This window comes from Pelodiscus sinensis, chromosome 10 (genome assembly GCF_052426305.1).
Source record: "Pelodiscus sinensis isolate ZL-2025 chromosome 10, ASM5242630v1, whole genome shotgun sequence".
NCBI classification, from domain to species: Eukaryota; Metazoa; Chordata; order Testudines; family Trionychidae; genus Pelodiscus; species Pelodiscus sinensis.
In genome coordinates this window covers 15,687,482-15,707,337 of record NC_143061.1, presented here as the reverse complement: position 1 = coordinate 15,707,337, position 19,856 = coordinate 15,687,482, and the positions used below count along the sequence as shown (strand labels likewise).

General features: G+C 47.0%; 1 long non-coding RNA gene across 1 annotated transcript in view; it reads left to right on the top strand.

Moving 5' to 3' along the window:
- The window catches only part of LOC142830795 (uncharacterized), a 63,732-nt gene extending 45,166 nt beyond the window's left edge, over positions 1–18,566 (top strand). Inside the window, exon 4 of the long non-coding RNA XR_012906299.2 lies at positions 18,447–18,566. This is a non-coding gene — a long non-coding RNA (uncharacterized LOC142830795). The remainder of the gene's footprint in view (positions 1–18,446) is intronic.
- Positions 18,567–19,856: the final 1,290 nt, after the last annotated feature.

The following is a 19,856-nucleotide window of genomic DNA, read 5'->3' as shown; positions in this document are numbered from 1 at the left end:
TACATTGTAAATACTATTGATTCATTTCCTTGTGTTTGTGTTGGCATGGTAACAAAGGAGGTAATTACAAAAGAAGCACACAGCACATAGGCAGGCAGGGAGACTATTAATTTCAGATAGCCCCATTCAGCTAAGGAACAATGCACTTGTCAATCCTTTTGAAGCTTTTCTCTGGACCCTGCTGAGTTCAAACCCCTTCTCCCCTCCCAATCCTCAGCTGGTGCAGGGGAGGAGGAAATTCAGGCAGGAAAAGGGAAACAAAGAACTATGAAGTAAAAACAGAGGGACAAGGGGAAAGCAGACAGAATTCCAGTCCTGAAAGATGAGGGAGGTTGGACAAACTAAGCCAGATGAATGTGGGTTGTTGTGTTTAAAAACTTTTTCTGGTTAGGCTTTGATACCAATTGTTGAGATTAAATCATACTTTGCTTTGAAGAAACTGTTCTGTGTCATTAGTGACACAGTCAAGCTCCCAAAGAGAAGAATTGGAGGACGCGAACCCAGTTGGGCCTGTTGAAGAATCACACAGGGGTTTGAAACCTAGTGTCCTGGTCTGAAAGTGAGAATCACGACGTTCTGCCAGAGGGAGGTGAAGGCAAGAGACCTCAGAGTTGTAGAGATGCGTTAAAACGAGTAGTCCTGTGGCACCTTAGAGACTAACAAATACACACACACACACACACTATCATGAGCAAACCCCACTTCCTCTGATGAGCTTAAGTGGCGAGAAAAAAAACTTATTTGGGGGTTTGCAGACTTGGATGTAGTGTATGCATGCATATTATCTTCCAAGTCTTTTTAAAGCTAAAGTTGTTAAGTAAGCCAAAAATACAAGCTGCGACCTCTATAGTTACAAAAAGAATGTGAGCTGAAGTGGTCAGAGTGTGTCACTTTTTCTGTCACTGCTTGTATCAATAAGAGGTGTCTACATTATTGGCACAAGGACTGGCACATGGTATATATGTAGCATATACCACTTCGGAGGCATTTCACATTGCATAGGCCTTTTGATGGCTGTGTGTGAGAGAGTTTGTGTGTGCGCATGGGGGCTACATCTAGACTGGCATGATTTTCCGCAAATGCTTTTAATGGAAAAGTTTTCTGTTAAAAGCATTTGCGGAAAAGAGTGTCTAGATTGGCATGGACGCTTTTCTGCAAAAGCACTTTTTGCGGAAAAGTGTCCATGCCAATCTAGATGCGCTTTTGCGCAAAAAAGCCCCGATCGCCATTTTCATGATCGGGGCTTTTTTGCGCAAAACAAATCTCAGCTGTCCACACTGGCCTTTTTGTGCAAAAGTTTTGCGCAAAAGGGACTTTTGCCCGAACAGGAGCAGCATAGTATTTCCACAAAAAGCACTTATTTCTTACAGTAGGAAGTCAGTGCTTTTGTGGAAATTCAAGTGGCCAGTGTAGACAGCTGGCAAGTTTTTCTGGAAAAGCGGCTGATTTTCCGGAAAAACTGGCCAGTCTAGACACAGCCGGGTAGTTTGGAATCTCTCCCAATATCCTTAATGACCGGTCTGGCCCTAGGGCATGGACCTGGGTGAGCAATAGTGAGTAGGTTGCACCATCATCAAAGGAATATTATCATTGAATGTTACTAAGCATTCAACAGTCTTGAAGCAGGCTCCCTAAAAGTATGAGACTGGTTTGAAAAAAAAAGTGCATTTTGGTCATTCTCTCTGATGTCTAGTTTCTGTGTCCATAAGGTGCACTCTGCTCATGTTAAGCTTTTCTCTGCAACCATGAAGGCTAGAAACCTACTATTGTTTTAAAATGAAAGCTGAGGTTCACCTATCACCTAACTCCAGAGCTTTCACAAAGATAGTAAATGCGAGTCTCACAGTAAAATCACTATCATTGGCACTCTTTCAGTAGTCCCCAGGGGTATGTCTACACTACAAAGATAATTCAAACTAACAGCCGTTAGTTCAAATTAACTTTAATAGGGTCTACACATACAAACCACTAGTTCGAACTTAATTCGAACTAGGTAAACCTCATTTTACAAGGACTAATGCCTAGTTCGAATTAAGGGCTGTGTAGCCACTTAATTCAAACTAGTGGGAGGCTAGCCCTTCCCAGCTTGCCCTGGTGGCCACTCTGGGCCAAACCAGGGAAACTCTTCTGCCCCCCTCCCAGCCCCAGAGCCCTTAAAGGGGCACGGTCTGGCTTCGGTGCCCGTGCCAGGTGCAAGCCTGCCAGCACCCAGCCGGCAGACCCTGCACCTGGCACGGCACAAGCCAGCCACCTGCTGCCACCCAACCCTCCACCTCTTCCCAGGACTAGGCTGGCGGCTCCCAGGAGCCTGCCTGCGGCTGCAAGAGGCGGGCGCCCGCCTGGTCTAGTGCGGAGATCGTGGACCTCATCCAGGTTTGGGGGGAGGCCTCCAACAAGCTCCACACTAGGCACAGGAAAGTGGCCTTCTAGGACAGGATAGCTGCCAGCATGGCCACCAAAGGCCACATGCAAACCCAGGAGCAGGTATGCATGAAAATCAAGGTGGTCCAGTGAGACCCCCGACCCTGAGCCCTGAGCTTAGAACATAAGAACATAAGAATGGCCGTACTGGGTCAGACCAAAGGTCCATCTAGCCCAGTAGCCTGTCTGCCGACAGTGGCCAACACTAGATACCCTGGAGGGGATGGACCAAAGACAATGACCAAGCCATTTGTCTCGTGCCATCCATCTCCAGCCTTCCACAAACAGAGGCCACGGACACCATTTCTACCCCCTGGCTAATACCACTCCATGGACCCAACCTCCATGAATTTATCTAACTTCTCTTTAAACTCTGTTCTAGTTCTAGCTTTTACAGCCTCCTGTGGCAAGGAGTTCCACAGATTGACTATTTGCTTTGTGAAGAAGAACTTTCTTTTATTAGTTTGAAGCCTGCTACCCATTCATTTCATTTGGTGTCCTCTAGTCCTTCTATTATAGGAACTAATGAAGAACTTTTCTTTATGCACCCTCTCCACACCACTCATGATTTTATAGACCTCTATCCTATCCCCCCTCAGTCTCCTCTTTTCTAAACTGCAAAGTCCCAGTCTCTTTAGCCTCTCTTCATATGGGACCTGTTCCAAACCTCTGATCATTTTAGTTGCCCTTTTTGGAACCCTTTCCAAGGCCAAAACATCTTTTCTGGGGTGAGGAGATCACATCTGTACACAGTACTGAAGATATGGCCTACCATAGTTTGATACTTCCCCTCCTCCTTCTTCTCCTGGCTTCCCCCTTCCAGCTCCCTCCTCCCAGGTTTCCCCCTCCCCTCTCCAACCCTCTCTCTTCTCCTCTCCCACCTCCTTTTCCCAGTCTCCCCAGAGGCTAATCCCCCCCCCCCCCCCCCCACACACACACAGTTTTGTTAAATAAAGAGTTTCTATTTTTGAACACACGTGTCCTTTATTTTGTACATCAGGAAGGGGGGCTAGGGAGGGGTAAGTGGAAGGAGGTGAGGGAGGAATGGGGTACGAGCCCCCGTTGGGGAGGACTGGGGAGGCTCTGCGGGCTCCTCGGGGTGGAAGCTCTCCTGCAGCCCCCTGATTGACCCCCCCCAGATGGCAGCCTGGGGCAAGTGCAGCTGGGCTGATGGCCAAGTGCTGTGATGTGCCGAGTGGGGGCACTCAGGGCACTCCAAGTCAGGACTGCTTTGCTGTCCCTCATCGAGGTAGACAAGCAAGCGGGGAACCCTGAGAACTGTCTGTCCGGGGTGGGGGTCGGGTCCCCTTAAGCACAGCCCTCGGCTAGCCTGAGACACACTCTTAAGTCCTAACCTGATGCCCTGCCGGCACTGCTTCTGGCCAGCCTTAACTTCGGTTCAGGGTCCACTCAATGTGGACATGCTAGTTCGAATTAGCAAAACGCTAATTCAAACTAGTTTTTAGGTCTAGATGCACTAGTTCGAATTAGCTTAGTTCGAATTAACTAATTCGAATTAAGTTAGTGCGAATTAGTGCTGTAGTGTAGACATACCCCAGTTGAGTAACTTGGATGCACCTGCATCATGATCTCCTCTTCGCTGTATCCTGTTCCAGGAGACAGGGGAAGGAGGGAGTTATAGGAACTTACTGCTGACCTATACCAATGAGAACAGGGAACTGGGCCTAGATTTTTCCCAGTCACCATTTTGCTCTCCTGTCCTAAGAAGGGAGTAAGTGGTGTGTCTAGCCTACTTACTATATAACTCATACTCAGAGTAGCCCATGCAGGGATCTTATTTTCTTGTACTGGGGACAGTTCAAGTCATCATCATGCCCTTAATACACTAGGGCTACGTCTAGACTGGCATGATTTTCCGCAAATGCTTTTAATGGAAAAGTTTTCTGTTAAAAGCATTTGCGGAAAAGTACTTCTAGATTGGCATGGACGCTTTTCTGCAAAAGCACTTTTTCCAGAAAAGCGTCCGTGCCAATTTAGACATGGTTTTGTGCAAGAAAGCTCCGATCGCCATTTTTGCGATCGGGGCTCTTTTGCGCAAAACAATACCGTGTTGTCTACACTGGCCCTCTTGCGCAAAAGCATTTGCGCAGAGGGCTTTTGCCTGAACGGGAGCAGCATAGCATTTCCGCAAGAACACTGACAATCTTATATGAAATCATCAGTGTTCTTGTGGAAATTCAAGCGGACAGTGTAGACAGCTGGCAAATTTTTCCGCTTTTCTTTTGCGGAAAAAATTGCCAGTCTAGATGCAGCCTAGTAGTAGATGGCCTCTCCAATTTCTTCTTTTGGATCTGAGGACCAGATTTACATCAAAATCCTGCCTTTCATGCCAGAGAGTTAATAACTGTCTTACTGAAGGGATTGCAGGGGGTAGCTGAGTTAGTCTGTTACAGAAAAAAACAACAAATGGTCTGGTAGCACTTTATAGACTAACAAAACATGTAGATGTTATCATTAGCTTTCGTGGGCACAGCCCACTTCTTCAGATGACTGGAGTTATGAGTAGGGGATATGAGAACTCGAAATAAATAGGAGAGGGAAAGGGGAGGGGGAGAAAAAGAAAAAAGGAAGGGGTGTGTGAGACAGAGCATCATTAAGTATCTGGAGAATGGGTACTTAAATCTAAGCAGATAAAAATAAAATCAATAGATAGATTGCTAAGACAGGAAGGATACCACTCAGAGAGATGTTAGCACTTTAAGTGGTTATTAAGTAGGTAGTGTCCTAGCCAGCCCATATCACGATTGAGTCCATTAGCATGTGAATTGAATTTGTGGATGAACTGTGATTCCAGTCCTACTCTATGTATCTGGCTTGTGGAGCTGGCCTATGATAAGATAGCCACTTGTAGGTCTGTTACATTGTGGGCTGGTCCAAGGACAGGGCTAAGAGACAGGAGCTCCCACATTCTAATGCAGATTCTCATTAGCTCCCATTGTGACTTTGGGTTTGTAAGTTAACTTTTTTTTCTTCTCAGGTTCTCCCCCTCCCCCCCCCCCCCCCGAGAGGGAGGTGAAGGAAAGGACTCTTAATAACCTCACTCAGGTTGCGTCTACACTGCACCCTTAGCTCAAAATAAGCTATGCAATTTGAGCTACGCAAATTGCATAGCCTATTTCATGCTAATTTTGGAAATAGCTTATTTTGAAATTTGGCACTGTCTACACAGCACCAAATTTCAAAATAAAGAGCTATTACGAAATGTCTCTTAATCCTCATGGAATGAGGTTACAGGGACATCGGAATAGTGTGACATTTATTTCAAAAGATATTTATTTCAAAAGAAATAATGGGCTCGCTTAAAAGATGTAGAATAGCTATTTTGGGATACTGGAAATATTGTGAAATAGCTCCGCTGCCTAGACATACCCTCACAGACAAATTGTGAAGAAATAACGTCTTAAGCACTACAGTTAACTTAGCTTTAGCTACCTATTTACTGATACCTTCAGGTGCCTCTGCTTTTAAACTGTATCTTATTTTTTCACACAATTCTGTATATAGTTTTATATGCCTAACTGTACTTCTATACACACACACTAGCTATGGGCAAGCATAAATATCTATGTATCAATATTGCTCATCGTAACATAAACAAAAATAGCAATCTTAAGCCTTGCTTGGCCGGATGCCACATTTGGAGTCTCATCATTATGACTGCTGCATCAGCCCACCATTTCTTAGACTTATTTTAAATGTACATGATCAAATGAATCCCTGATGCAAGTCTGATGCAGTTACACCTGGAATTAACTTGGCCTGCAAATCTCCTTTGCAGTATTCTTCCTTACACATGTGAGATTATCTATCTTCAGTAATTTTAATATCATTCAAATGTAAAGGTTTTTCAATTCTGTGCAAGATGAAAACTTGTATAAGGAGCTTATTCAGACTTCCATGAAATCCAAACAACATTGGATTTCAAAAGTACAATTTCAAAAGCCCATGAGAGAAGAGTTTTTATGTTGTCTTTGCCTTTTTGGGTTTAAATTTAACAGAGGGGCTCTTCCTGAGCTATAATCCTAATAAAACTCTAATAATCTCCCCCTCTGACTTGCACATCTGGGTATGTAGACAGCAACGTCATCTTCAAATAGCCCTCATAGATTCTTACATTGGCGCTGCTCTTTGCTGGAGCCATGGACATTATTGAAACCCTGCAGAGTTCCTGGAAAGGTAGGGGGAAGGAGGTCCTACTTTGAGGTGTGTCTAGACTACAGGGTTTTGTCTACAAAAGTGGCCTTTTGTCAACAAATCTATACCTGCGCCTATACTACCGCCGTGTTCTGTTGACAGTAAGTCGACAGAATGCGGCAGTTTTGTTGACAGCGGTAAACCTCCTTTTACGAGGAAGAAAGCCTTTGTCAACAGAGATCTGCGAAAAAGAGAAAAAAGGCTTCCAGGAAGAAGCCCTGGTAGACAGTCTAGCCTTTACTTGTCCAGCACCTCTGTGGTTCCTGGCCGAAGCCTCTTAAAGGCCCAAGCACCCAGACAGGCCTTGCTGTCCGGCAGCTAGCCAGAGCACCCATGACAGCCATGTCCCAGTCTCAAGACCCCCCTGGCTCTTCTTGGGACAGAGACGAGGATGCACCCAGGGGCACCAAAAGGCGGGCACTAGCCTGGTCAGGGCCAGAAATCTAAAACCTCCTGGAGCTCTGGTCCCAGGAAGAAGCCCTGCAGGCCCTGCAAACACACTGCAAGAATGCAGACATTTATGAGCGTCTGGCCACCAAAGGGCATCACCCCTGCACCATGGCATAAGTCAGGGCCAAGGTAAAGGAGCTGCAGCAGGGATATGCTAAGGCCTGGGACTACAGCTCCCGCTCCAGGGCAGCCCCCGAGACCTGCCCTTACTACCAGGAGTTGGAGCAGATCCTGAGCGATGGGGAAGTACAGACTCCACTGCATGTGGTGGAGTTCGGGTTACCCCACCACATCGTGGACTGATCCCTCCTGAGGGAGGAAGACCAGGCAGGAGAGCTGCACCAGGAGGAGGAGGAAGAGGAGACAGCAGGGACCCAGACCCGAGAGGCCTCCCAGGTGTCTATGGACATTGGGGAGGGAACATCAGGTGAGTGCTTTGAGGGGTCACCACTCACAGGTGGGTTGGCAGTGTGTGGGGCCAGCTAGCCCCATTCCCATTGTGGGGCCCCTGTGAGGCTTTCCGACCGCTGCCCAACTCACATGCGGTGTCACATGTAACACCCCTGAGTCTCCTGTCCAAAGGAGAGCCCCTGACAGCCCTGGCATGCCCCCGGGGACAGCAGGGGTGCACAGAGACATTGATCGTCTCCTCTTCTTTTCCTCCACAGCCGGACCCTCTACCAAACAGGGGGGCACCACACCCGCCCTGCCCCCATTCCAGACCCATGGCACCCACAGGCACTGGTGGGTCTACACGGATCTGCTGAGGGAGCACATAGTGGCCCTGCAGGACCTGAACAGGACCCTCCAGCCGAGGACAGAAGCAGAGTCCGAGTGGTGCACCAGGCTGCTGGACGAGCTGGTCCAGCAGTGCACTGACATCTGTGCCATAATGTGGGAGGTCTTTGCCTTGCCTGCCCCTGTCATGGGCACCGCTCCTCCAGCACGCCAGGCCCCTGCTCCCCCTGCTTCTCCAGCCTCCGCTGCTCCTCCAGCCCCTTATTCCTTCCCAGCCCCTCCAGCTCCTCCAGCCACTCCAGCCATCTCTTGTCCCCCAGCCCCTCCTGCTCCTCCAGCTCTGTCTTTCCCCCCCCCCCCAGCCCCTCCTGCTCCCGAGCCCTCACAGGCCCAACAGCTGCCCCTCCCCCTCTGCCCAGGCCAGGACTAGTTCTCACTCCACCTGATCCCAAGGCCGTGGCGATGCCAGGACACAAGAAGGTGGCAGGACCCTGCGATCAGGGAAGCAGAAGCCTACTTGAGCCCCCCTCCCCACTCCAGGTTTTCAGTCCCCTACTACCGCAGTAAAAGGACATTTCAGTTATGTTACAAAATCTTTATTTTTGACAAACAGATTATCCTTTGTGGATAAACAGGTGAACAGTTAAAAGAGAAAGTTTTGTTAAACAGTTCACACATTTTCTTTACTTCTAGTATTTCTAATAAAGCAAATTTCTGTTTACAAAGAAAAGTGGGTCTTAAATGTGTTCTTAATGGGAAGAGAGTGAGGGTTGTGGAGGGAAAGGTAGGGGTGGGCCACGCCAAACCCCCCATGGGGGAGGCCATGGGAAGAGTCAGTGAGCTCCTTCTGAGAATCTCTCCCTCAGGGCCTCTCAGATTTGGACACTAGCCTGGGGAGCCTGGTGATGGCAGTCATCCAGGGCTGCTGAAATTGCCTCTCTTCACCATCAGAACCTGTCCCTGACCCCAGCAGGAAGGCCTCCCCTTTCCTCTCCTCCAGGTTATGGAGGGTGCAACATGCGGCCACCACCTCTGGCATGTTGTGTTCGCCCATCTCCAGCCGTGTGAGGAGGCAAAAGAACCTCCCTTTCAGCTGGCCAAAGGCGCATTCCACCTGCATGTGAGCCTGGCCAAGATGCGTGTTGAAAAGCTCCTTGCTCACATCCACATGGCCGGTGTAGGGCTTCATGAGCCATGGCATCAGGGGGGAGGCCATGTCGGCCACTATGCATACCGGCATCTGCACGTCCCCGAGCGCGAGGGTCCGCTTGGGGAAAAATGTTCCTGCCTGCAACCTGAGGTACAGGTAGGTGTTGAGGAATATGTGGGCATCATGTGCCCACCCCGACACAAATGTCCGTGAAGTGTCCCCGGTGGTCAACCAAGGCCTGCAGCCAGGGCCGGCCTGAAGCCGATTCATAAGCGGGCCCTGCGCCCTGCACCCGGAAGTTGGCTCCCTCGGCTTTGCTCGGCTCACCCCCGCAGGTGAGCGGGGAGACGCCCGAGCATGACGTGATGTCAGGCCCGGGATTTTAAAACTGAAAAGTGCCACGCCGCCACTGCGGCGCACGCAGTTCGCAGACCGGCCCTGCAGAAGGTAGGGGAGCGGGAGCGGCAGGGGCTTGGATGCGGTGGGAGAGGAAGGGGCTTATACGGAGGGGAGGGGGAAGAGAGGAAGAGGCTTGTGTGGAGGGGAAAGAAAGGGGAAGGCACCAAGAGGCAGGGTGGAGGTGAGACACGTGCCAGGGGGCCAAGTACAGACAATGAGGAAAAGGGCAGGAGGGGAGGTGTCAGTGGGAGGGGGACGGTGATGTGAGGAGAGGAGAGGAGAGGGGAAGGGCATTTGGGGCTAGAGGGGAAGGTGCTGGGAGAAGGCTTGAAAGAAGGGGTGGGCATGAGAAAGGTGGGGATGGAGCAAGACGTGTGAGGGCACAGGGGCAGGAGGGGAATGGGGCAGGGAGTGGTTAGGGAGTGGGCAGTAGGGGAAAAGAGGGCAAAGGGGGCAGGGGCAGTGAGGGAAGGGGGAGGCACCAGGAGGGTGCAGGGCTAAGGGAAGGTGCAGGTGCCAGGGGATTCTGGGTGTGAAGCAGAAGGGCAGACACCTGCAGGGGAGGGACCAGCACCAGAGGAGAGAGGCAGGGCAGGTGTGTAGAGGCAGGTGTTAGAAGAGATGGGGAGGGGTAACTCACCTGATCAGAGTGGGGCTACTGGAGGAGTGGGCACAGTGGAAAGAGAAGGGCTGGTGGAGGGGGGCAGGTTACAGGAGGGCTGAGGGCAGTGAGAAGGGCAGGAGTCAGGACAGCAGAGGAGTTGGGGGGCAGCAGGCATCGGGGAGATGATGGAGCAAGAAGAGGAGACATGGCAGCAGAGAGAAAAGGTAAAGGTTTATAAAATATTTATGAATAACATGGTATGCTGCCCACGGCCAGTTTGTTTGCGCCCCACGCAGCAGTTTGTGTTTATGTGGGGATCAACACATGGCCGGTGAGTGGGAGCCAAAACAAAAGTAGTCAGTGTAATGATCTTCTGTTGATATGTGTTTTAGTAGTTAAATTCTTGGACTGTCATTGCTCATGAAAAGTGCTGTTGCATGAGTAGAAATCGGGTAAATATTGCATTTTATTAATATCAGCAGAACAGACTTAAATGGGGCCTGTGTGTTGTGTAGTCTTGCCTTAATCTTTGTATTCATGCCTGTCAGTGTGAGAGAAGCTATTTGTATATATTTGTTTGCATATGTAACCACACTTAAGTTGAGGCCCTCAGCATGTTCTGTAAGTATCAGCGTGGCCCCTGGGGCTTCCAAAGTTGAGTTGCCCTAGCTTATCCCTGACAGGTGTCTGTCTAACCTGGTCTTAAATATCTGTAATTTAAGCCCATTGCTTCTCATCCTAACCTCAGAGGCCAAGCAGAACAATTTTTCTTCCTCCTACTTATGATACTCTTTTAGATACTTGAAAGCTGCTCTCATGTCCCTTTTCGGTCTTCTCTTTTCCAAGGTATACAAGGCCAATTTCTTCAGCCTTGCCTCATATCTCATGTTCTCTAGACCTTTCATCATTTGTGTTGATCTTCTCTGGACTTTCTCCAGTTTCTCCACATTTCCTGAAATGTGGTACCCAGAACTGGACATGACACTCCAGCTGGGGCCTAATGTAGATGGCTCGTTCCCTGCCTAGGGGACGTGAGACTGGGTGAGTTAATTTCCAATCCTCCTATTTATTCTTTTCCTAAGTTAGGAGGGCACAGTAGTTCTGATGGGGGTTGGAGAGGAGATGGAAGCCAGATCCAAGATCAATGAGCCCTGGGAAGTGGGCCCATTGAAAGGAGACTGGACTTGTGGATATCTTGGGGGTCTGCAACAAGGGCCAGCTTTGGGAAGCTCACTCTTTGGAGGTGAATGTGGCAGCACTGAGACACCACCCAAAAGCAGGCACCACAGACACTAGCTTCAGATTCATGGGACGGCTCTCACAGATCTTGCACATGCATAAGATGATAGATCTGCAGGAGGGGGGGCAGTGGTGTAGTGAGGGAGCTGGAGGGGTCAGTTGCCGTTGGGAGAAAAATAATATAAAATTTAGTTAAACATAGATGTCACATGTTTTTAAAAGGGAAACCATCTCCTGCCTTTTGTCTATTTTTGTCTCTTTAGGCCCCCAATTAAAATTTTCAAAAGCACTTGAGTGACGAAAGTCATTTTTGAAAATTGGACTTGGAAATCTAAGCTCAGATTTTCAAAGGTAATTAAGCTCCTAAAGAGACAGTTGCCAACTCGGATCTTCAAAGATATCTATCTGATCTTTATGTACCTTTGAAAATCTGGTCATAAGTGTCCTAGACAGTTCTGAACGTGAGATGTAGGAGCCCATTCCTAAGTCCTTCAGGCTTTTTTTTTTTTTTTAATTTGAATATTTATCTACACTAATTCCCCTCCTTTCTCTTTCACTATCCAATAAATGCATGGATCAAAATTATAGATGCTTTGTGAATATGCTGACTTGAGAGTGGAAAGATTTCATATTGTCATATATGAATCCTGGTAACCCATCTCAAATATGAAAAACTAGGTTGATACCTGTTCATATCAGGAGCTGTTGAATTCAGTTCACCATTTGCAGTATCTCATTAGGATGTTTAGTGGAGAAGATATTGTTTTTTTTTAATTTATTTATACTGTGGACAAAACATGGGCTCACAAGAATTCCTCCATTGTTTTACCATGAGTTTCAAAACATTTGGAGTTTTTCTAAAGGCCTGGGGTCAATTGATTATGTAGGAATCTCAGCTTTTATTTTAAAAAAAGTTTTCTATACTTCTGGGCCTTATAGCTAAGGGGGAAAGCTTTAAAACATAAACCTTAAATACTCAAGAAACAAAAGGCCAATAAAAATCCAACATGTTTTATTTTTAAAATATCTTGTGATTTGTAGACTATTCTCATAACTTTGTGTAGGCATTCCTTGTGATTTTGGGGTTGGCAATACTGCTCTTTGATTGGTGAATTTAGAGAAGTCTCTCCCTTCAGTTTCCCTTTCCACCCTTCTTTTTTGTCACAGTTCATCAGAGAATCATAGAGACAATGGAGAGTAGGGTGAGTCCATGACTATGGTTAATGACTGGTCAGGGTGACTAACTATTATCAGCCAGTGGTCTGAATGAGCTATCTACTGCCATCTGTTAATCAACTGTAAGAAAAGGCTTCTCGAGCAGACCTTATTTATATAGACAACTTATTTTGCCACAGGGATCAGTAGACACACTTGCTGTCTCAAGGTGATCAATTTTGGCTCTTTTGGGTTGAAATTCACTTAAGACTTGGAGCTGGGAGAATGAAATATTGTTATCCATACTGTATGATTAAAAGACCTGAACTTAATATGACCTGGCTTAGGGTCTACCATAACTTGAACACTAAGCAGAGGATAGTGAGTCACATCTAACTGAAAGTCACAGAAGATGGAAACAGGTTTTATTTCTGGTGGTGTAGAGTCTATTTGGGAGTCCTCAATTATATCTGACACTTTACATCCAGTGTTTAAAGGCAGAGCTGACTAGAATCAATTGAGAGTCCTTGTCTTGTCTTAGTGATCGCTTGAGCAAAAATCATTGATAAAATTTTGTCACCAAAACTATACCTGCGTCCACACTACCGCTGAGTTCTGTCGACATAGCGTCGACAGAACTCAGCAGTTTTGTCGACGCTGGTAAACTTCATTTCACGAGGCATAACGCCTTCTGTCGACAGAGTTCTGTCGATAGAAAGCGTTATTGCATGTAAACTGTCCTTGCGTCTACACTGCCATGTCGACAAAGCAGCTTGCTTTGTCGACAGAACTGAATGTAGTGTAGATGCTCTTTGTCGACAGAAGCTTTGTCGACAGTACCTGTCGACAAAACCCTGTAGTCTAGACGTACCCAAAGATTCCATTTTTACTATTTAGAAAGTAAATCAATGTAACAGAAAACTGCAACGCTCTCTGGTAACTTTTTAAAAATCAAACATTTATTGAAAAAATTGGATAGTTTGCAATTGAAAATATTTGAGCTACACTTAAAGCAACTGATTTAATTTTGTGTAAAATTTTGCATAATAAAGGTAATAAAGGATGGCATTTTTTTTAAAAATGTTAAATTATATAGGTATACATTTTGATAAGATCTACTTGATGTGATATTTGTCTGTGGTTGTGGTTTGTTGTGGTTTTTTTTTTTTTGCTCAACAAAAAATCCTGGGTGGGGGCGGGGGGCCCTGCCAAAATGGTTCGAATTGGGCCCCACACTTCTTAAAGCCGGCCCTGCCTGCAGCGCCATTGAATAATAGCCCTTCCTGTTTATAACCTGGGCTGCTCGATGGGGCGGAGCGCGGATTGTGATGTGTGTCCCATCAAGGGCTCCTCCACAGTTTGGGAAGCCAAGGGTGGCAAACCTGGCAATGATGTTGTCCAGGTCCCTGAGACGGACGAGCCTCTTAAGCAGCTTCGCACTGATGGCTCTCACCACCGGCAGCACGAGACAAATAGACAGAAACCAGGTAGTTAGACAGGTTATCTAAGGGTATGTCTACACTACCCTCCTAGTTCGAACTAGGAGGGTAATGTATGCATACCGCACTTGCTAATGAAGCCCGGGATTTGAATTTCCCGGGCTTCATTAGCATAAGCGGGGAGCCGCCATTTTTAAATCCCCGCTGCTTCGAACCCCGTGTAGCGCGGCTACACGGGGCTCGAACTAGGTAGTTCGGACTAGGGTGCCTATTCCGAACTACCGGTACACCTCGTTTCACGAGGAGTACCGGTAGTTCGGAATAGGACCCTAGTCCGAACTACCTAGTTCGAGCCCCGTGTAGCCGCGCTACACGGGGTTCGAAGCAGCGGGGATTTAAAAATGGCGGCTCCCCGCTTATGCTAATGAAGCCCGGGAAATTCAAATCCCGGGCTTCATTAGCAAGTGCGGTATGCATACATTACCCCGCTAGTTCGAACTAGCGGGGTAGTGTAGACATACCCTTAGTGCTTGGGATGAGAACCCTCCCCCCGCCCCCCAACCCACCCCTCCCCTTGTCAGGACGCCCCCCTCTCCCGCATCAGTGCAGGGGTGGCCAAGGAGCGTCCTCCGAGTGCCACTCCATCCCCCACTCCCTCTTGCCTTGCCTGGCAGTCCCCCTTTCTCAACCCCCCACACTCAGCAGGGCCTGTCCCCCAACAGTGACTTACTTCCATCAAGACTGCCCCGACGGTAGACCTCCCCATGCCAAACTGGTGTCCCATGGAGCGGTAGCTGTCGGGGGTGGCCAGCTTCCGCAGGGCGGTTGCGACCCACTTCTGCAGGGGGATGGTGGGCTGCAGATGGGTGTCCTGGTGTTCCAGAGCAGGGGCGAGCCAGGCACACAGCTCCAAGAATGTGGTCTTCCACGTCCAGAAGTTGCGGAGCCAGTGGTCATCATCTCAGAGCTTCATGATGAGCTGGTCCCACCAGTCCGAACTTGTCTCGTGCCTCCAAATCTGCCTGTCCCCAAAAAGTTTGGGTGCAAGGACAGAGCTCCTGCATCCTGGAGGAAGGTCTCCTCGGTGCGGTCCGGGTCCATATGGGGCAGGAGGTTCATGACAGTCATGCAGATGCAGCAGAAGCTGCAGTATGGCAGCGTGGGGCCATCGCCTGCCCAGGGGCAGCTCAGGCTCGATGGCCAAATAAAAGGTGAAAAAGAAGAAAACCCCCCTGAAAATAAACTGCTGTGGTGTTCGAGGAACCGGGGAACCAGAGCAAGCACTGCAGCAGCTTTACTTTCCCTCTAGGAGGTAGGCAAGCCAGAAGCAGGAGCAGAGCAATGGCTGTCCAGAGGGATCCCTTTAAGCACGCATCTCTGCAAAGGACAGGCAGCAGCACCTGGAAATAAAGGCTGCACCCATGCCCTGCAAGAACCACTTTTGGGTTCTTTCTTTTTTCGACAGAGCGTCCGGCACTCTGGATGCTCTTTTTCAAAAAAGCAGATCGATTTTTTGATCTGCATAATATAATCTAGATGCTCTTTTTTGACAGAGGCTTTGTCGACAGCTACAAAGCTTCTGTCGAAAAAGGTGTGCAGTCTAGACATTGCTTTGGTGTCCTAACTTTAGCCTGAGAGGATGTGTCCTCTTCTCTCTTGACAACTCTTCACTCTCCTCTAAGTTTAGGTGCCTCTGTTTCTGTCCAGCTTGCCAGGTGCCGTCTGTATATAGTGCCAAATTTGTATAGCCACAGACGAGGGAGCTACATTGTATTCTGACTTCAGTAATTGCAATGAAATTGTCAGCTGTGTTCTAATTCTAGAATCTCTGGTCACTAATAAGGCACAGACTAATTTGCTTGAAGCTGTAGATAGGAGGTTGAAGTGTGGATACTGGTCTTAGAGGGACATTTGTGGTTGTGCTGTTAATGAACTCTGGTTCTTTTCAAATGCAAAAAAAAAAAAAATCAAATATTGACACTGAAATAAACCAACTTGTCCTTGGTCATGATGCTTTAGGCCTACTGGTTCTTCCACTTCAGTTCAACATTGATGATGCACAGTCCAGAAGGAACTCAGCCTGATTTTTCAGATACTAGACTCAGCTTGTAGTGCTGGCAGATAGAAAAAAAAAAGCTTGTCTTGACTTGCCAACTGAGTTATAGTGTTATAAAATCACTGATACAGAATAAATATGGAACATCTGAATTTAACTGTTTACACAACCATTGTGACCCAGAAGGAAGGTGTGCATATGTGAGTGGAGGATGGCTGGAAACTGTAAATTTACTGTACAGTGGTATGATGTTTCCACACCAGAGAATTAGAGGCTAATGCAGAGAGTTGGAAGGAATATGACCCAGCTGATGCTAGAGAGATGAGCCCTACAGAAGCCAATACTCTGGCTGAGGGAAAGATGTTCTCTGTAAGGGTGAAGTTTACCTCTCTGCATTGCGGTAAGTTTCATCCTTTAAAGGCTCTTCCCTTAGCAGTAAGGGAACATGGTTAGAACTCTTTCTGCCTATGAGGAAGAGCAGTTCTTGACTTAACAGACCTGGAGAGGGTTTGCTTCAAGCAAACACTGTGATCTTATTGCTATTTAGGACTGGACTGTCTTAATTGTATGTGGCATTGTAGCCATGTTGATCCCAGGATACTAGAAAGACAAGGTGGATGAGATAGTATTTTTTTTCATATCTGCCCAGACTTGAGGAAGAGTTCTGTAGAAGCTCAGAAGCTTGTGTGTCTTGCCAGCAAAAGTTGGTCCAATAAAAAAAATTACCATACCTACCTTGTCTCTGTAAAACATTAAGTGTTTGTTTCTTTTTGCTTTGACTTAGGGCTTGTCGGTACAGGAAAATTGACTACAGCACTGCTTGTAGAACTCCTCCATGAGAACACATTTATTCCGACACTTTTATTCTGGAATAATAGTGACTTTACTTCAAGCAATGTTCCCTCTAATCTTTTCCAACCATGTGTGAATTTTTTCTATCCATGTGCAGAATAATTTATGTGCACCGAGGCGTTTGCATGTGCACCACCAATAGAAACAAAAACCTAGCTAGGGGCATTCTGCTAATCAGCTGTGTGGCATTTGAATCTCTCCGGAGCGGCCGCACAAGTGCCCTAGTTACAGGGAACACTGCTCCAGAGTATATATTCTGGAATAAAGTCATTTTTATTCCAGAACAGTGTCCACACAAGGGAGCAAAGCTATTTTGGAATAGTAATTCCACAAGAATGATGCTGTTTAAATTCTCCATACAGACAAGACTTTAGACATAATCTCGGGATTGACATTGCTAGGGCACAGGGTTGTGAAAAATCCTACTCCTGAACTCTGTAGCTATGCCAACCTCATCTGAAGAAGTGGGTTTAGCCCATGAAAGCTCTTGATACTATATATATATATATATTTGTTAGTCTCCAAGGGTATGTCTACACTAGGAAATTATTTCAAAATAACTAAATTCAGAATAACTCCCAAAATCACTATTTTGAAATATGCTTATTCCCGGAAGAAAGCAGAAGAACAGATTTTGAAATAACCAGCCCGTTATTTCGAAATAATGGGCTTGGTAGCTGGGCACTCCACTTATTTTGAAATAAAGGGGGTTATTTCAAAATAACTCCCTACTGTAGACCAGATCTAAGGTGCCACAGGACTACTCTTTGTTTTAAAGTTATAGATTAACATAGCTACCCCTCTGAGATAATCTTTGTTGTAGATGGATATGTGACAAAAAGATGCTTTTGTTGACCTAGTTACTGTTGCTCTGGAGGAGACTGTAGGGGGTGGATCTTTTCATCATTGTAGGCTGTGTCTTCTGTTTGAGGTTATGCTGACTCAACTATGATGCTATAACTGTGTTTTTATACCCCCAGGCTACGTCTACACTGGCACCCTTTTCCGGAAATGCTTAAAACGAAACAGTTTTCCATTATAAGTATTTTCGAAAAAGCGCGTCTACATTGGCAGGATGCTTTTCCGGAAAAGCACTTTTTCCGGAAAAGCGTCCGTGCCAATGTAGATGCGCTTTTCCTCAAAAAAGCCCCAATCGTCATTTTCGCGATCCGGGCTTTTTTGCGGAAAACACTACTGTGCTGTCTACACTGGCCCTTTTCCGGAACAGTTTTCCGGAAAAGGACTTTTGCCCGAACGGGAGCAGCATAGTTTTTCCGGAAAAGCACTGATGATTTTACAGTAGATTTTCAGTGCTTTTCCGGAAATTCAAGGGGCCAGTGTAGACAGCTGGCAAGTTATTCCGGAAAAGCGGCTGCTTTTCCGGAATAAGTGGCCAGTGTAGAGACAGCCCTGATGCTTTTTGCTTTAAGTTTGTGTGGAATTGTGTTTTGGGTCTGATATCAGGACTGCCTTCCATTATTCTGCTGCCCATGTGTAAGCCTGGAAAGAAACAAGGTCCTTCCGTAATAGCTGTAAAAGCTCTATAATACCAACAAAAGTAAAAATAGTAAATACTCACTGTATCTTCTAACAAAAGTAGAACAATGAGTATACCAGAGGAGGCGACATAGTGCAGGTAGGAGTATTCTCTTTTTTTCTTTGATCACACATTTAAAAAGCTTTGATGCTAGTTCAGTAGTTCTTAAGGTGTTGTGGACCGTCTTGCAGGTGGGCCAGATGTTGGGGCTCAGCCCTCCTTCCTCCTGCAGCAGGGAGCCTGCGCTAGCACTCGAGCCCAGCAGGGCCTCCCCACCTTGCAAAGTTGGAGCACCAGCATCACCTTTCTGCTGGGGGTAGGGAAGCCTCACAGGCCGGATCCAGGAGAAGGAAACGGCTTTGTGCACTGCTGCTCCCCCTTCCCACAGCTGGAAATTGCTGGCCTGGAGGCTTTCCCCGCTGCTTTCATTGGCCGGGAGCAACGGGAGGTGGTGCCTGGGAGCAGTAGGAGGCATGGAGCCAGGTAAGCGCCTACCATATCCCTCCATGCCCAGACCCCTCACCGCCATCCCACTTAGGAATCCTCCCACCCCACTCCTGCCCTCCCCTCCCAGCCCTTTCACTCCCACCCCTCTCCTGCACACATTTTGTTACCGTGGGTGGCTGGCTGGTGGTCTGTGGAAAGGTCTGCATTGAGCATGGCAGGCGACAGGCCAAAACGTTTGAGAACCACAGTGCTAGTTGGTGACTGCATTACTGTAGTAGCATCTACATGCCCCATTCATGATTGGAGCCCCACTATGTGTCTGAAGGGCTTACCATTTAATGCTATGAGCTTGTTACCCATTGTGGGCAGGTAGACTGATGGGCCTGCCTTGAACTGCACTGAAATCAATCAGGATCTGCAGTGGTGCAGCAAGTCATGTGTGCAAGAAGCTCCGGGGTTGGTGCTTAAAAGTGACACACTGATGACTAATAAACATATAACTTACTTTGACCTGTGCCAATAATCCTAACTCTTATTATGCAAATTCCAAAGCACTGAAAAGAGCAGGAATGATAAGGGGATCTTGACACCGTGGATCAGCCTGGACTTATTCCTCTCTGCTGACAAATCTTCCTGTACTTTTGTCAGATGTTAAAGTGAAAAAGGAGGTTATGGCTGCAGCCTCTTTCTGACACCATTTGACTTCATTTCCCAGACCTGCCTTTCAGCCCTCCTGTGCCAAATTAATTTTAGCAAAATCTGTAGTGAATTAAATGGCTACAGAAGTGATCTATTGGCTCAAATCATGTTTAAAACCCACTGTTGGCTGGATTTATAGAAAAAAAGACAACAGGGCAGGCCAATTATCACTGCTTTTATTTGCCTTCTTCTGCATTGAGCCTTTGGCTACTGGAATTAAATTGCAAAACACAATTAAGAGAATAACTGTCCGTAGCAAACGTACAAAGAAAAATATCATTCTGTGTTGACAGTATTATTCTTCATATTGCTAATCTTCTGCAGATCTCTGTGCTATTAGATTTGATAGATGCATGCTTCTTTCTCAAGACACTAAATTAAGTGGAATGAGTAAATCTTATGCCCAGTTACAGAAAGAGGAAAAGGGGAATGTGGTCAGATAGGAAAGAAATGTG